This window comes from Zootermopsis nevadensis, unplaced genomic scaffold (genome assembly GCF_977971745.1).
Source record: "Zootermopsis nevadensis isolate Lab colony 2312 unplaced genomic scaffold, Znev_1.0 Znev_ptg000006l, whole genome shotgun sequence".
In the NCBI taxonomy this organism is placed as follows: domain Eukaryota; kingdom Metazoa; phylum Arthropoda; class Insecta; order Blattodea; family Termopsidae; genus Zootermopsis; species Zootermopsis nevadensis.
This window is the reverse complement of record NW_028259138.1, coordinates 7,834,416-7,851,406: the sequence shown is the minus strand read 5'-3', so window position 1 is coordinate 7,851,406 and position 16,991 is coordinate 7,834,416. Positions and strand designations below refer to the sequence as shown.

The window sequence follows — 16,991 nt, the reverse complement described above, 5'->3', positions numbered from 1 at the left end:
TGGCTGTCGAAAGGTTTGTATTTTTTGTCTTTCATCCTCCCGACACGATTGGTATCCCGAGAAGAATTTAAAAAATTTACATCAAAATCAAAAATACACTAAATACATTTCTCAGCAAGTAGGCTAAATATATGTAGTGAATTAATTTTAGTTAATATATTGTAAATTCGACCGCCACGGTGGTCTAGCGGTTAGAACGCTGGCCTTGTAATCCTGGGGTCTCGGATTCGATTCCCGGCGGTGCCCGAATTAATAACTTGTGTTGGGCAAGGCCGTGGTCTAGGCAACACGGAGTTTTCCTCCGGGGGCTTCCCCGGTTTCTCCGTGGCATCCCAACAATTACTCCATTCACACACAGAAGAAGGCAATGGCAAACCACTTCTGGATCATCTGCCAAGAACGTATATGAACAGGTCCCAGTCCGAGAAAAGGATGGAAGGATCCTGTTCATATGGACCTGTCGTCAGACAGAACACTAAATAAATAATTGATGGCCACGGTGGTGTAGCGGTTAGAACGCTGGTCTTGTAATCCTGGGGTCTCAGGTTCGTTTCCCGGCGGTGCCCGAATTTATAACTTGTGTTGGGCAAGGCCGTGGTCTAGGCATCACGGAGTTTTCCTCCGGGGGCTTCACCGGTTTCTCCGTGGCATTCCAACAATTACTCCATTCACACGCAGAAGAAGGCAATGGCAAACCACTTCTGGATCATCTGCCAAGAACGTATATGAACAGGTCCCAGTCCCAGAAAAGGATGGAAGGATCCTGTTCATATGGACCTGTCGTCAGACAGAACACTAAATAAAATATAAATTGTAAATTAGGAATGTAGAGAATTGAATGTAGTTAGATGTAAGTATAGTAGACCTTTGCATGTAGGAATGTGTTGATTCATTTCCTGTCTAGAGTAAAGCAGCTAGGCTAGTTCACCTTATTCTCAGGGAATATGGAAAAAACGCTAACGGAAAGGTTGTAAAAGGAAGTTGAAGAGAGATCGGAGACAGAAGGGTCGAAACTTCGAAGATAGCAGGAGGTTACGAGAGTCATCATGAGCAGGGTGCAGCTGATTGGGCTACTTTTAACAGGTTAGCGCTGAGGAGATGAATCCAAGTTTGGTACGGGTGGATTAATAAATATTCAAAATCACGTAATTAGAGTGTACTAATGATAGAGTGAATTAGCCTAAATTAAGAAGGTAATGTTTCAAATTAAATGTAAAATTTTTGTAGAACCTTGTGTTAGAAATAAATGTGATAAAAAAAGTAAAGTTTGTCCCACTATACGCCATGTAGGCGCTTGGGGTGAGAGGAGGTATAGCTCCTCTCTTCCTTGACCTCGGCACTAGATGGGGGTGAGTGGTCAGCATCACGCCCCGGCTGGCTTTACCCCCGGGAAAGGACCCCGGTACCCATTGTAGAAGAGGCTGGGTGGGCCCCAGAGCCGGTCTGGACGCAGAGGCTAGAGGAAAAATCCTCTGCTCCAGTCGGGGATCGAACCCCGGTCGTCCAGCCCGTAGCTAGTCACTATACTGACTGAGCTATCCCGGCTCATAGAAATAAATGTGATAGTCTTATGAAACAAGTTGTAGCCTCATGGACGAATTATTACCAGCTGAGCATGTTTAAGCTGACACCAGCATCCTTGGGAACGTGCCTTGCTCCATGCCAAGCCACACTACCACATTAGTAGGACTAAACCCGAACGAAACTATCCAAAGTAGAACGTTACATATATTTTTCGTACAAAATAATAACAAGTAATTCGACAATAAAAAAATAATAAATAATGTAAGATTTGAGGTTTTCACAGCGGTGAGTATGAATATTTCTGTCTTCTGGGTTGTTGCGCCGTGTAGTACGGTAGATGTTTACCAAAGTTTCGGAGGTCCATGCTGCCTCCGTCATCAGGGCGATTGCCTAACTCGTACTGCCGAAACAGTGTGACAGCAATTCCCTACTTGCAAATGAGGACGATATCTCACAAAAACAGACATATGGCGCTGTAGCCATGTTCTGTTGAAAAGTGTACCTCCTTCGCCCTAGGGGTTACATCAACATTATCTGCAATCACCATCTTATTTTTGATAAGCGTATCATGTGGAGTTACGTTTAACATTGAGATCGACCTTGTATATTGGTTAAAATAATATTTTCTCCTCAAGCTTAAATCTGACAGTGCAAATATAGGTTGGATAACCGTTTCTGTAAGCGGTTACCAATGCCATAATAAATAGGTGTAGCGTATTTTTCACATGAATTTCTTTAAAACCTACTCGTACGATGCAAAATCTGACGGACTTACTAACTCACTAACGAATAAAGTAACGCCTTTTAATGCCTGCGTAAGCTATCCGTTTCATTGTTTTCTGTCAAAATTGTCATGGTTTTGTATTTATACCATGCATACTACATGTCCAGGTCATCTCGCCGATTTTTACTTACAAGAGAATGGTCCGGTTAGTCATGTCGAAACTTTACCTGAAATTTTTCTCGTCTACAGAGCCTATCTAGTAATTTATGCTTTTTACGGTTAGGATGGAATGTAACTAACTTATATCTTTGAGTAATTATCTTTGTATTATTTTTAACTAAAAAGAATTTGTAAATGTGGACCGACAACAATGGTCAGCTTGCGTGCATTGTTATGTTACCTAGGAAACGTCGTCTGTTTACTCGGCATTGTTGTGTTACATTACTGCCGTCAACAATCCGCTTTCGTAACAAGATGGATGACATTGAAGATAACATTACATTACATTACTTTACTGTACATTACATTACATTACATTACATTACATTACATTACAGAGACGTAAATATAATTTAAATACAGAGACATATTTACGTCAAATTCTCCGGAACCGTGGTTCCACTGTAACTTTTTTTGTGCTGTTAAAAACCTTTCAGAATAACCCAAGTACTTATCTTATATAAGAATTATTAAGAAATTTGTGATACTGTCCTCCAGCACTCCATTTTATTTTATTTTTGATTTCTGATGGTTATGTAAACTAGTTTCGTAGTCACTTAACCAACAGACAATCTCGGGTTCGTGTTTCTGTAACTTTTCCGTCTCCTTTTGTAGTGCTCTCTGGCGTTCCTCAGGAATATCGCGCCATTGATTTGACGCTCGTGCGCGGTGACGCGTTTTTAAATGTGCATTCGAATTTTGAGCAATTTTTTCGCACCCTTGCACAGCGTATCAGCAGCTGAAGTTTTGTGTACAATCATTACTAGATGGGCTCAGTGGACCAGAAAAGTTTCAGGTGAGGATTTGGCATGACCAACCGGAATATTCACTTGTTAGTCGCCATAAAATTGTTAGGTGAGCAGTACAAATTGTAAACTCCTCAGTATGTACATTTATCTGAAATATTTGTACTGAATCTCTCTCCCAGAAGAAATTAGATAAACAATAATTATGAACAGAATGAAATACCAATTTAACTCTTGACCTCGGAATGGACTTGAAGCTCGCAATATTACGAGAAAGAAAAGGGAAGTTTCAGAGAATCTCAGTTTACGAACACAGAAGTAAAAGCAGCCTACTGAAGCTTCTGTGCGAGTTTTGTAGGAAACGTTCTTTGAAAGGAACTCCACAAAGTACACTATTTATTTGTTAGATAACAGTCGCCTTCAAGACACCTCAGTTCCGACACTGACGTCACTCGAGTAGCTGCTTCCTCTTTCATCTTATCCTCGTCTCCAAATCTCAGTCCTCTCTGAGAGCTTTTCAATTTCAGGAACAAAACGAAGTCACAACCATCGTAAAGGAACTTTTCCTCCAAGCACACGCTGGAGGATGCTCCAGTATGAAGGCGGTGCTTATTTACCCCTTGATAGGGACGTGGCCAGATGCTGTATCAAAACACTGAAAATTTGAAACATCAAAGCCAGGACGATTGAAGGAAAGTTGTGACGACTGGTTGCTTCATAGCACCAACTCACTGCGTGAACAGTACTTCTTCAAAGTTATTTTAATCAAAATTTTCTGCAAATCGACAACGTCTGGTTCCGAAATGAGACTATTCCTTCAATTCTGGTCCTTGAGAAATCACTTTGCAAGTGATATATTTTTAATATATAAGAAGTGAGTATACGAAATTATTAAACACACCTTTCGACCTGCCATGTAAAATTCATAAACAATTCGTGATAACGTTGTTTGACATTAGAGAATTTTTATTGTAGAAAATTTGAATAATTTTCGGGATCGCTCGACTTGATTAACTTTGCCTGTTGATATTGGTTAATAATTTCATTTTCAATGACATTTGTACTGCAAATATCTTCGTGTATTTTCTAAAACTAAGTAATATTTATTTTTTATATTATTATACTCTGCAGTTTTGATACTGCATATCTGGTTTATATTTTGTGTGTTCCTTAACGTCAATTATCAGTTACATCGTATATCTTGAGACTATTGCCTCTGTCCACAAACAGAGAACACCGTATGACGTGGCGACAAGGAAGATAAGAAGCTCACGTAATCACACAACTTATCATCATCATCAGGATCATAAGTATTACCCTTTTATATAAATTCCGTTTCATGTTTTTTGCACATAAACCTAAATGCAGTATAGCTTAAAGATGATGTTACGATATTTCGTATTTACACTGGGGTGGTTTCTTAATTGCAATGGTAAAGTCAGGCAACCTAAAGCCACTACCACTGCCGAAATATTTGTTTCTCTCTCTGTTCATAAAAAAGGTTTTTATTTGTGACAGATTCGTTTTTCGAATAATATCCAGTTTGTTGGCATTATTCTGGTCCTCACTACCACAAAACTTTATAGATAAACTTTATTTTGTGCAGTCAAGCTTTTCAAGTAGTCCTGCTGGAATGCGCAGTGTCGAGATAAACTTGTATAGCAAGTTAATACACTAATGGGTTCATCACTTTGAACCACCTCCGAAACTTCCCTCATTTTGCCAGGAGGCAAGAGGCATTGTTTCTGTACTTCCTTGTAACACTCCGGAACATTCAAACAAAAGTGACCCTTTGAAACTCCGACTTTGGGCTCTCGGCACCGATACAAACAACGAAGCTTTCTGGGATAGAAGATGAAGCCGTTCACTCGTGTTCCACTTCGGCCACTTTTGACCTAAGTCAATATGACGAAAGTAATTTAAAAGTTAGTAACAGAAAGTGACAGCGACTGGTGTTGTCATACGCACTTCAGTTTTATATTTTTTATCAATAAGATCCTAAACCAGTTTATTGACGTACAGGATTCGAAGAAAGTTCCTTATCGACACACATACAAAGCAGCAACATTGAAAAAACATTAGCGAAATTAAAAAAAAACAAAGGAGAAAAACTTATTAATGCTACAAATGTCTAAAACCTGCCAAAGTTTTGTTTCTTTCTTAAACCTTTAGGATTTTAATATTTATAATATTAAAAGTCAATGCACTCTGTGTTCTAAATTTATTAAATAATATACCCTATTAAAAACAAACGTGTACAATATAGAACAAAGTGTAAAGATTCCACATGTTCTATTAATGTTTAATACATAGTTTGAACACTTAGAATTCACATATGCGTCTATATTATCAACAAGAAGAATGGAAACATTGAGGATACTCTTTGGAGTACAATGACATTTTGAAGTTGTTCAAACGGTATATACATATGCCACTCTTGCACTAATATAATGTTAGGTCCAGCAGGTTGAATACCCCCGTAGGAAGACCGATCCCAGAGTATGTACGTTGAAAACCTCAGCAAAAAAGATACAGACAGACAGACAGACATGGGTGTGCTCATAATAATTACCTTCTAATTTAAAAATATATTCATATAAGTCTTGCAATAGCCTTCTTAGCTTTCTAAAAATATGTTGCCATTCTCGGAAAAGCGTTAAGACAACTTTCTTCGCCGAGACTCGATTGGCTTCAGAGTACCGGTAAAACAGGCCGTGGCTCTAAACTCAGTTCTTCGCCGAGTAAACACAAACTCAAAGCAAAATATTCTGCTGTGGTGCTGTCTGTGAGTGAACGGTAACATTTAATAGATTTTTCTTTAAGTTCCGTATTGGTAATCATATGCTTACCACAAGCAAAACACAGTTGTATCAAATATCAAAGTTAAATAGCACCAAAGCAACTGCCGTCTGAGCGCAAAACAGAATCTGGCGCGGACTGACGCCTCCCTCCTGCACCTGCATCATGGCCGACTCACGTATACGCAATGGAAATGGTTTACGCAAGATTTCGAGCGTTAATTCTTGGTCAGACACTATTCTGCAACTAGATTACAGGTTGGACGGCCAGGGCTCGGTTCCCGAATATACACAATGTTCAGATCGGATCTGGGGCCCAAAAAGCTTCTGATTCCAATGGGTACCAGGATTGTTTTCTAGGATAAAGTATTCACATCTATCTAATGTTGATAAATGTGTGTGGAGCAATTGATACGTACAGTTACCCACACGTCTGCATGTCGTGGTGCTTAGTTTAACTACCATTGACAAATTTACTCCGAACTTTACAGGCACGTTCGTGGTTTTCGCGAACTTAATAAAATGAGTAACAATTATTATTTATTTTTTTATTTTTAGTGTTCTGTCTGAGGACAGGTCCATATGAACAGGATCCTTCCATCCTTTTCTCGGACTGGGACCTGTTCATATACGTTCTTGGCAGATGATCCAGAAGTGGTTTGCCATTGCCTTCTTCTGTGTGTGAGTGGAGTAATTGTTGGGATGCCACGGAGAAACCGGGGAAGCCCCCGGAGGAAAACTCCGTGTTGCCTAGACCACGGCCTTGCCCAACACAAGTTATAAATTCGGACACCGCCGGGAATCGAACCCGAGACCCCAGGATTACAAGGCCAGCGTTCTAACCGCTAGACCACCGTGGCACAACAATTATTATATACAACAATATGTGTAAATAATTCATAATCGGGAGGTGACATCAGTTTCCCCGCATATAACATCTCCATTAATATCCTCCAAACTATTCGGCTGATCTCGATTAAATTTAGTATTACAGAAGAGGCACTTGGACGTGAGGAGGTAATTTAATTTTTTTTGTATCTGTCTGATATAATCTCTACTTTAGACGACACTACAATCGCACAGTATCAATATTTCCAACAACAAAATATTTAAAAACTTGCCAATACATCTTATTAGCTTATATAAATATAGCTATAAAAAAACTGTGTATTCAGTGTGTAGAAAATTATTACCTTGTAAAAATTTATTTGGATGTGTAAGAAACTAAAATCAAGGCCAATGATATGCCCGAAATAACACAGAGTGGATTTCTCCAATTGTCTGTAACTGCAACATTGTCTTTATGAGAACGTTTAATATTCTTTCTCATAGCGCCGTTTCCGTCTGCTCTGCTTACCTGGTTCTTACCAGGAAACCATATGTGATTTATAATGCATGAAGCGATCCTTATCCAACTCTGTAACGTCCCTAGACAACCAAAGATTCGTATTTGCGAGAAATGCCACCATGTGCTGAATAACACAAAAGAACGGTCCTCCACGTTGTTTCGTTTACAAAACCTGAATATAATGATAAGTAAGGATAAGTTCAGTGTTTGATTTTTGCAGTGTACTGACTTCATTACGTCAGTTAAGAGGTCAAAGGACCCTATACCGCTTGTGAATCTTACAAAGATATATGTGAATGAGAATTGTAATACGCCTATAATTATAATCATTACATAAGAGTTCATTAAAGATCTTTTATATAATAAAACAAGCATAATTAAGGGTTTATTAAAGATATACTCTTTGATAAACAAGCAATGTCATTACATCACTGTAGAGTCTACTGAGAGAAACTCAAACGGGTCTTTTAGTTAGTTTACGAAATGGATGAACTGCCGATAAAAGCAATATTGCAGCTTGAGCATTGTACAAGCTGTTTTACGACAAGGCTGCAGCACGCGTCACTTTGACGGATGGCGGGCGCCGGACATGTTATTGTCACGGCCCCATGCGATCTCGTTCCGTCACGCGGTAATGAATACTAATGGCTAGTTTCTCGACAACGCCGCAAGGCAATTGAAATTAGCGTGGGTTTTAAACCTTCACCTAGTTGTCTCGATCCATAGACAGTATTTTTCTTACGTTCTTGACACACCACCAAAATTTTGAAAACGCCTGACACAAGAGGCCACGTGCAATGTTACAGCGTTTGAGGTAAATTTATAAAAAAAAAATTCGGAGAAAATTTCTAAATATTTTATACCTCGTTATCAAATCATATGAGGTATAATACATAAAGCTTACTATGTTCTGAAATATAAATTATACACTGTATAAGATAAATTTTCTGTAGAGAGAGAGAGACGTTAAAACGTAATCCTTTTGAACTCTGAATTTGTACTAGACTCACGGATTCTGGTGGTGGAGGTTTCGGTGTTCAACTGATAGCATCGACATGCCCTGGGTACTCTTGTTTGGTGGCTTACCCTTTCAGCACGGATTTATATCCTACCTGCACTAAAGCATCACCGCGTTACGTCCAAATGGTGCTTTGTCCCTTCACACGGGAGATAACCGAGATTTCTGGGGGACTACTGCTCCTGCAAGTGTGTCAACAGCACCTAATCAGATGGTATTACTGGTCAATTTTTATCTCCTCTTTTCTCTTATCTTTAGTCTGACCCTCATACCACAACAGACAATTTAAACTGATCCAGTGGCTGCTCGTGAGTCTGAGCACTGTTGCGCAAGGTGGAAAAATGAGAATAGTTTTTCAACACATAACAATATAAATAAATGAAAAGTAAATTTACATCAGGAGAAAACTCATACGTGCTCGACGATGTTTTAACTATTTGTAAGTCCGGAAGAGGGCGGCCATGATTTTTTACATCACTTTTTTAACTCAAAGACAATTCAGAAAAAATAATTTGCTGTAAATATTATACACTTCCTTTGCTCATTATCATTTTAATTTTTTTATTTAGTGTTCTGTCTGACGACAGGTCCATATGAACAGGATCCTTCCATCCTTTTCTCGGACTGGGACCTGTTCACATACGTCCTTGGCAGATGATCCAGAAGTGGTTTGCCATTGCCTTCTTCTGTGTGTGATTGGAGTCATTGTTGGGATGCCACGGAGAAACCGGGGAAGTCCCCGGAGGAAACCTCCGTGTTGCCTAGACCACGGCCTTGCCCAACACAAGTTATAAATTCGGGCACCGCCGGGAATCGAACCCGAGACCCCAGGAATACAAAGCCAGCGTTCTAACCGCTAGACCACCGTGGCTTCATTATCATTATCAGAACAAAAAAACAGTAGGGGCACAGAATTATTGAACATTCATTAACAATAACCTTGAAACATTTTGTGATACAGAAACCAGTCTAAAACACGTGGTACCGGGTAAAGGAGTTTACTATAAGCCGGCTGCGAGGACTGCAGCTCCGATATTCGCTGTACCAGCTAAATGCCCCTCACTCCACGGCCCACCGCGCTCTCTACTTTTGACCGGCTAGCCGCGCTGAAATCCTTGCAGCCGGATGATAGCCCCGTTTTCCTTCGCACTCATCGCTCGCGGACTTGCTGTCAGTTCAGCCGATTAGTGGATAATGACAACGTAAAGGGCAGTATTAAGATAATGATATAGAGTAAATAACGTGTTACAAATTACATAAACACAAAAAATATTTTTTTCAATTTTTTTAAAATTATAGGGTGTGCTGCAGCTCTGTAGCTCTTATGAACGAGCCGCCACTGCACTGATCTCTATATATTTTATCGGTTGCTATGAAATGATGGTGTTAGATCAGTGCAACGTTTCGAAACATAAAAAATTATCATTACTGATTTTAAGAGTAGATATCTAATGGACTTCGGCTCCGTACATACTGAAACACTCCTCTTTCGTATACAAAGGTTCTGAGTTCAAATTTCAGTCCAGAAACCGGCTATCTTAACCGATAGTTTTGGTGAGTTTATTCAATTCCTCTCCACTACAGGCACATGAAGGGATAATGCCATATCGTCTGATTATCGCTAAACAAACTGAAAATGACTGTGAACAATTTTTGCTTAACTTCTTAATCGTATTCAAAGAAATGAGAGGCTCCAGTAAAAAAGGATCTGTAGGACTAAGTCGGTTTACGTGATTTAAATCTGGTTTCGCCGAAAAAGCTAGTTGTGTAAATTTCTGTATGATGCGTAGCAAATCGAGACAAGGTAAAAAGTTGGCCCAGAAACGAAACTGATTACACATCGTCCTCCTTTAAGAGAGGACAAGGTTCTTATAAGGTCAAGGTTTCCATTCCGATCACTTTAAAATCTACACAAATATTGATTAGACTCTTTAGAAATCTGACAACTGGTATCGCTCCGAATTTGTCAATGCTCCAAATTTAAACGAAACACCCGAGTCCCTGCATAACATATAATGACCTTTTAAAATGTAGCTACCGGCCTACAGAAACAATCAGTATTTTTTGTGACAGTACGCATATTATATTCGAAATACCTAATATCTGTGGGACATGGCCTCAAAGAATCTCCCTCTTTCTTTTCTAAAATAGCACTAAATACAATTATGCAGATTAAATAGCGACTCTAAAACCATGATCGTCTTGCGACACAGCGCCTTTCAAAAAAAATATGAGTTAACCTAATATATATAATAGACCGCTCTGAAGCCTTAGGCGTTTAAGGCTTAAGCATGATCACATAACAAAGTACTTTAGTCATTCAAAGGAATATTCTGAATGTAAGTAAAATATTTTATACAAAAAACGGATTACACTGGGATTAGTTTCTCTTCTGAGGATACTTAGCCTGTACCCTTAAGTTTTAGTTTACTTATAAATCCATAGAATCAACCAATCAAAAAGTAATCTCGTAGTAGAAACGGAAAGTTCAAAACCATTAACGCAGAAACCAACTGCTTTACATAATTGCATCTTTAAATTCTCTCTTGAATCTAGAATCAAAGTTATTTTCAAAATCCCATCTGTGACTTGCCTCCACTGGCTAACTTAACAATACCACGTGACTTGCATAAATAACCAAGTTCCTCGTTTCTTTGAACATTACACTGCTTCCTACTGCATTTTAATATATCCAAATATATTTCTGACACAGTGTATTTATACTAAATTTTGATGACCACATTATCATCTCCAAGAAATATTGTTATTGTCGTTAATGTTATAATTACAGATTACGGTTTTATTCTACTACATTCAAAACCGCTTTTCAAATTTCACAGACTATACAGAGTCAAATGGGCCAATGAATAATTAGTTTAAAAATACACAGAAACAAGCGGTTACGTATGTTACTGTAACATCACGAAATGTGCATTGTGACCACGTAAAGGCCATTATAAAAGTACCCATATTGCGGACCTAGAATCAAACCCGAGACCTACGGAACGTGAAGCAGAGTTATAAGCGCTCACCAGAGGCGCTCCGTACTTCTGTGAACGTGACTCGATACGTCTTAGAGGGTCCTCTGTTATTACAATCGATTTTCTATTCTACTTACCCAATATTGAAGTTCTTCTAGACAAACATGTCAGGCGATGAATAGTCCTATCTGTGAAAATATGTTCACTATAAAACATTCATGTAACCATACCAACATAAAACATAGTCCTAGTAGGCTTCTTCTGAGGTTGTTTATATTTCAAAATTTTCCATTGATGCCAACCAAAGAAAATATAAGTAAAATATTATTGAAAACAGTACAGCCTCGTAAGTTTTGTCAACTTTCCACATAAAAGCATTCATATGACCAAAGAATGTGATGGAAAATGAACACTTAGAGACACATCTTGCAGTGTCACGTTGTGCCATGCGTATCACAAAAGGATTTTCAACCTATTTCAGAAATTAATTCCCCCTTTTTACCACTGATGATAACCTTTTGAGGTCGAAAAGCGTTTGGCACTAGTGTCATTTATAGTGTTAACAGTTGTTTGTATGCTTATTTTTATATAGAGTAAGTTAGGTAAGTCACCTGCTAAGGTCCTATAGGATGACAACAGATTTTCAATACAATATCTCTGAAATACCTCGAAAAATAGGCAGAATACTGTATTTTATAGTTACTTATACTTTAGTGTGTTTCTTACATGTCCCCCCAACCGCCGCAGTGAATGTTTGCAGAGATAACAACGCTTTCTTCTTATTTGAAATCCTGCATGATAGATTTGTAGACTTTTTCAGGTCAGCGCGTTACCAATTTTCTTTACCGAGAAATCATTCATACACTTCAACTTACTGGTACAGATCTTCAGCTATATATTTATGCAATAGCTGCAGTAATACGGATAAAACATTTTCTTTTTCAGAAGAATCATGGTTGGCACTTCCCAGTTATCCATTTTCAGAACTTGTAAGTCTCAGTGAATTTTAAAACTACAAACATTCGCGGTATGAAAATTTCGCGAACTTCTTCCGAGATTATGAAACAACATGGGCGTGGTATTTCTTCAACATTTCTGTTTTATTTCAACTTCTTCAACGACTTTCCTGCTACTGCACGCGAAACTGGATTCTTCCTGGAAAATCATTGTTAAATTCATCAGCGACTTATCTGTGTGTCCAGTCATCACCTCTACACAAGGGACTGGTCTCATTACATTCTTCTGATAATCTGAAGAGGAGTTTGGATCGACGAATATGCAACCCGTTTGAGGTAGTACATCGCATTTTCCTGCAGGGAATATGGAAAACCACTAAAATGAACTTCAGATATTTATCAACATTCGAATCTTGTTTTCCTTGAATACAGAGTAAAAATAATTGTAGACTCTCCAGTAAATGACTTGTTTAGAAGTTGGGAGTTTTGCATAAACGCACATCGACTGTTTTATATATACAGCTACACACTTTTAAGTGGCGACTTAAAAGTCCTGGCAGGGAAATTATGGATTCATGGAATGTGTTCCAGAAATATCATTTTAAATCCTATACTCCAACTAATCGCAGAACGCGGCGAAATGGTACAGAACTGTATAAATTGTAAACATTTCAATAATTATAAAATACTCGTACGCCAAGATTGTATCTTGCTTACCACTTTTATTGTTTATTCTACTCACTACGTAACGAACTAATTTGAATGTGTTACAGTTTAATAATTCGATAAGATAAATAGAATTTGTGACAGAAATTAAAATTTGTAAAGAGTCTAAAAGTTTTTTTCCAGCAGTGATAGACAGTGACAGTAGCCTATTATATCATCAAAACTTATTTGTAATTGTGTAAAAAAATATTAAAGTCCTACAAGTATTCTGCGTACATGTTACTCATTACTTGTCCTCTTACAACGAGTATAAATATTTAGCAGAGATAATTTTTAACTGGCAACTGATGAAAACAAATTACTCTTATTGTCTCATTTGTAGTTAGCACATGTCAACGGTGCGGGCTTGAGCCTGTATTAGTAAACAGTGTTTAAAATTACACGTACATTAATTACAATAGCACATTAAATGCGTTCGCGCACACACACGCACACACTGCGACAAATTTCACGGTCCATGGTTCCATTACCTGCTTTGAAAACATTAATAGTTAACTTTTAAATGATTATAATGTTCATTATCGTCGGTACATAAGCATATTTCGAGTAAGTTTAATTAATGTACTTGACATCTTCACACTATAAAATACAAGGTAGCATCTAATACAGCAGCCATTAGTTTTCTCTCAAAATGCGACATTTCGCCCTAACGTTAGGCAACTCATTCTACATACTATTTTCTCAGGAGAACACTATGCGCCATTTTGTACGAAATATCGCAGCTGTTGCTCTGTAGGAAGAAAATGTTTGAGAATTTAATATTCTTGCAACGTGCTCCATACACCTTAAGAGAAAGACTAATAAATACCAGACGAAATGAAGAATTGCAGCATGCGAAATAGCTGCTCTGGGAAATATACGACACGCGGCCGGCGACAATTCAACTTTCCCCCGGCCGCCTTCGTCTGTTACTGGCTACGTGGGGATCCTAACTTTATTATAAGCATTAAAGCCAAGGGCAGGCACTATATCGTGTCGTCACGTAGATTGTGGCGTCTGTTGTTGACGCTGTGGAATTAACTTTAGCCAGTGTTTAGCCAAGCGCGGGGGGGGGGGGGGGACACCCTGCTTACCACTAGCACCTTACTGCAGAGTTCATGCATTATGGAGACACCAGTCAGTGGCTTGAACCCAGCGTTACAAGAAAGCGTTCATTATTCGAACTGATATTCGTCATTCGGTCCTCGAGCCACGTGTCTCACGTTTGTACACAGAGCGTAAAATTGAAAAGCTTTATAAGGACCATCACGTCGAGTCGCCACTAAAATACCAAATTAATACCACAATTTCCGAGCAAATTGCAAAATAACACTTCTCTTCCAAATAACATCCTCTCCTACAGCAACCAGATAACTAAATTTAACGATTTACAAACATATATATTTATATCCTTCGGGTTCCTGTAGTTAGTTAGTTATATACAGAACTACGGGAGTGAAATATCTTCCGCTCTGTTCATAAATTTTTCTTCTTAAAATCAGGACTTATGGCAATAATTGATAATTTCTATGGTATCACACAAGCAGTTACCTGGATTGAATGACGTAACCGATGAAGAAACTCGGTCTCCGTGTCGAGATTTTAACTGATTGTCTCCGGAAAACAGGAATACTAACCAGTCTTCAGCTATTTATGTAACAGGTGAATTGAAGTTTGTTACTCTCTTAATAAGTGAGCGATATTTAAGATCAGAAAATAATGACTATGAGGATGTAAAGTAGGTCACGACTGGAGGATAATCAACTACCAATAAAGGCTGATGAATAATTTAATAAATAAACATTGGTTTAAAGTGAAATTTGAGGTTTTTACAGCTGTTAAAATTTAGATTGTAGTATTATAAGTTTTAAGATGGATGTCTTCGGACTTACCGTGAAAACCTCAAATAACAAAATTGTGAGTTTTAATTAACCATGGATTGAGATTGTTTAACTGAGGAAAACACTTGGCCAGAGGGCGTTATAGGAAGGTTGAGAAAATAACATAAGGAGGTTGAAATTAAATCAAATCAAATCAAGGATTCTGAGACTGGAGGCACATCAGCTGTGCTGGTAGAATTACGAAAAGTGGCAATGGATGCAGCGATCGCCACAGAGAAGTTTAAACATAAAAATGCCTTCAGTTCCTCGTTCTAGAATCATGATTTTAAATCATATGCTTCTTACACTAAGAAGGTTTAGGTTTGGCTTGTGTTCGTTTAGGCAGATGCAGAGAGACAATTCTTCATCCTTACAAGTTGTATGTGCTTTATGTACATTTTATTCGGACAATCAAATTTTGTCTCCCTTCATGAAATTTGGCAAATAGTAGCCATTATTATCTAATACTCGCTTCATTGCCTTGAGGCAATTTGCAATGGATTATTTAACATACTGGACAGCGCTGGTGAGACTATTTAATGAAAGGAAGACTGGGACAGTATTGAATTTTATTCGTTGTTTGTGAAGAACAGGGTAAATTCATCAATAAATACTCGTGGTTTATTGTGGGAATGGCTGTCTGTGCTCTGGAAAGGCGAAGGAAACACAGAATATCAGTATTTACACTACTTCCTACTCCCCCTCTTATTTTGCCCTCCACGGATTAGAGGATTAGATCCAAGTCCAAATAGAATTCACAGCTATATTTTATTGGTCTTCTTATATTACTGTATCGTTTTATTATGTATGAAAGACCAAGTTTTGGAAAATTCTTATTGTCTGCTGAAGCAAATCGATTCTACCATTTGACAAAGAAATATTTGTTACCATAACTTTTAATTTCTTCCAGTGTGTTACATATCTTCACTCTTATTACAAATTTACTTCCATGTGTTTGAGTTTAAGTAATGAGATCTATTCTTCTTATTATTATTCTTATCCCGAGTGTCTCTGCCGTATAAAAGTGTGATAATACCGCCACTTTAAAAAATGTCAAACATCCTCTCCGTAGGTCTACTTCTTGTTGTTTTAATGTTCTGTCTGTCGTATCATATATACCATAGCGTTGACATGTCCTATTCTTTACATCGCAGTGAGATTCGTAATAAACTCCACACTCCAAATAGTTTCATCATTAATTTGTTGCGTGATTGAATTTAAAAGAGTTATCAGGCTCCATATTTGATATTTTCTATTAAGAAGCATCATATTTTTTCGTTATTAACATTTTAATATTAAATTCTCCAGTGAGCTACTACATATAAAGACAGGACGACTTCAGTATTATCTTACTCATAGAGTTTATATGAAATATAATTTTGCTGTCAATGAGAAATGAAGTGGAGGGCGTTTATGTTCATTTCCACTTTGCATATGCAGTTGGGATATGTTTCAGACTTGTGCGTTTTAATCGCACGGTTCTTTTTATTACAACGTCTTACTTAGTAAATTGTTTTTAGGCCATAAAGATTCTTCTCTACGAAACAGAGTTTGTCCCAAGTATTGAAGTAAGATAAGTGGAAAAATTAAAATAAAGTAAACGCCATGTTTACTTCAATGTTCATTACGAAAGCAGAATTAACAAAGTCTTTTAAACTTTTTAGAAATTCTGGTTATTCTAGAAACATTTGCCTGCCTCAAGTATATTATTTAGATCATACCAACCTACCCAATTCACTATCGTCTTTGACAATTTAATCCTTTACAGACCAATGAGAAAAAGATCTACGATGAACGCCTGCTTTAATTAATAACACTCATTTTGCCCACACACAGTATATTTATCAGGTTATTATAATACTCAGAATAAACAACGATTATTTACTTAAACAACATTAAGCAATTGAGATTTTAGTGAAGTGTTGTTTTCTTTACTGTACGAGCTGAATTATTTTATATTACTTGGACGAATTTAGACTTTCGTCAATTTTAGATACAACTTAGTATAGATCATCAAAAGATTCTTGCCCTGTGGTTTACCTCCAACTCATCTTGTTGCTCTCAGTGATTTTCGCACACCTAAATCATTGAG

The 16,991-nt window shown here is 37.8% G+C and overlaps 1 protein-coding gene across 9 annotated transcripts in view; it reads right to left on the bottom strand.

The window, feature by feature from the left end:
- Window positions 1-16,991, bottom strand: part of LOC110837522 (vanin-like protein 1) — a 207,790-nt gene that overhangs the window by 27,321 nt on the left and 163,478 nt on the right. Inside the window, exon 1 of one of the 9 annotated variants that reach the window (XM_087343645.1) lies at window positions 14,571-14,666. The exons of 6 other annotated variants lie outside the window; for them this stretch is intronic. The gene's annotated coding sequence lies outside the window, so the exon portion shown is untranslated. 2 more of the 9 variants (XM_087343646.1, XM_087343647.1) reach the window with 2 other exon arrangements.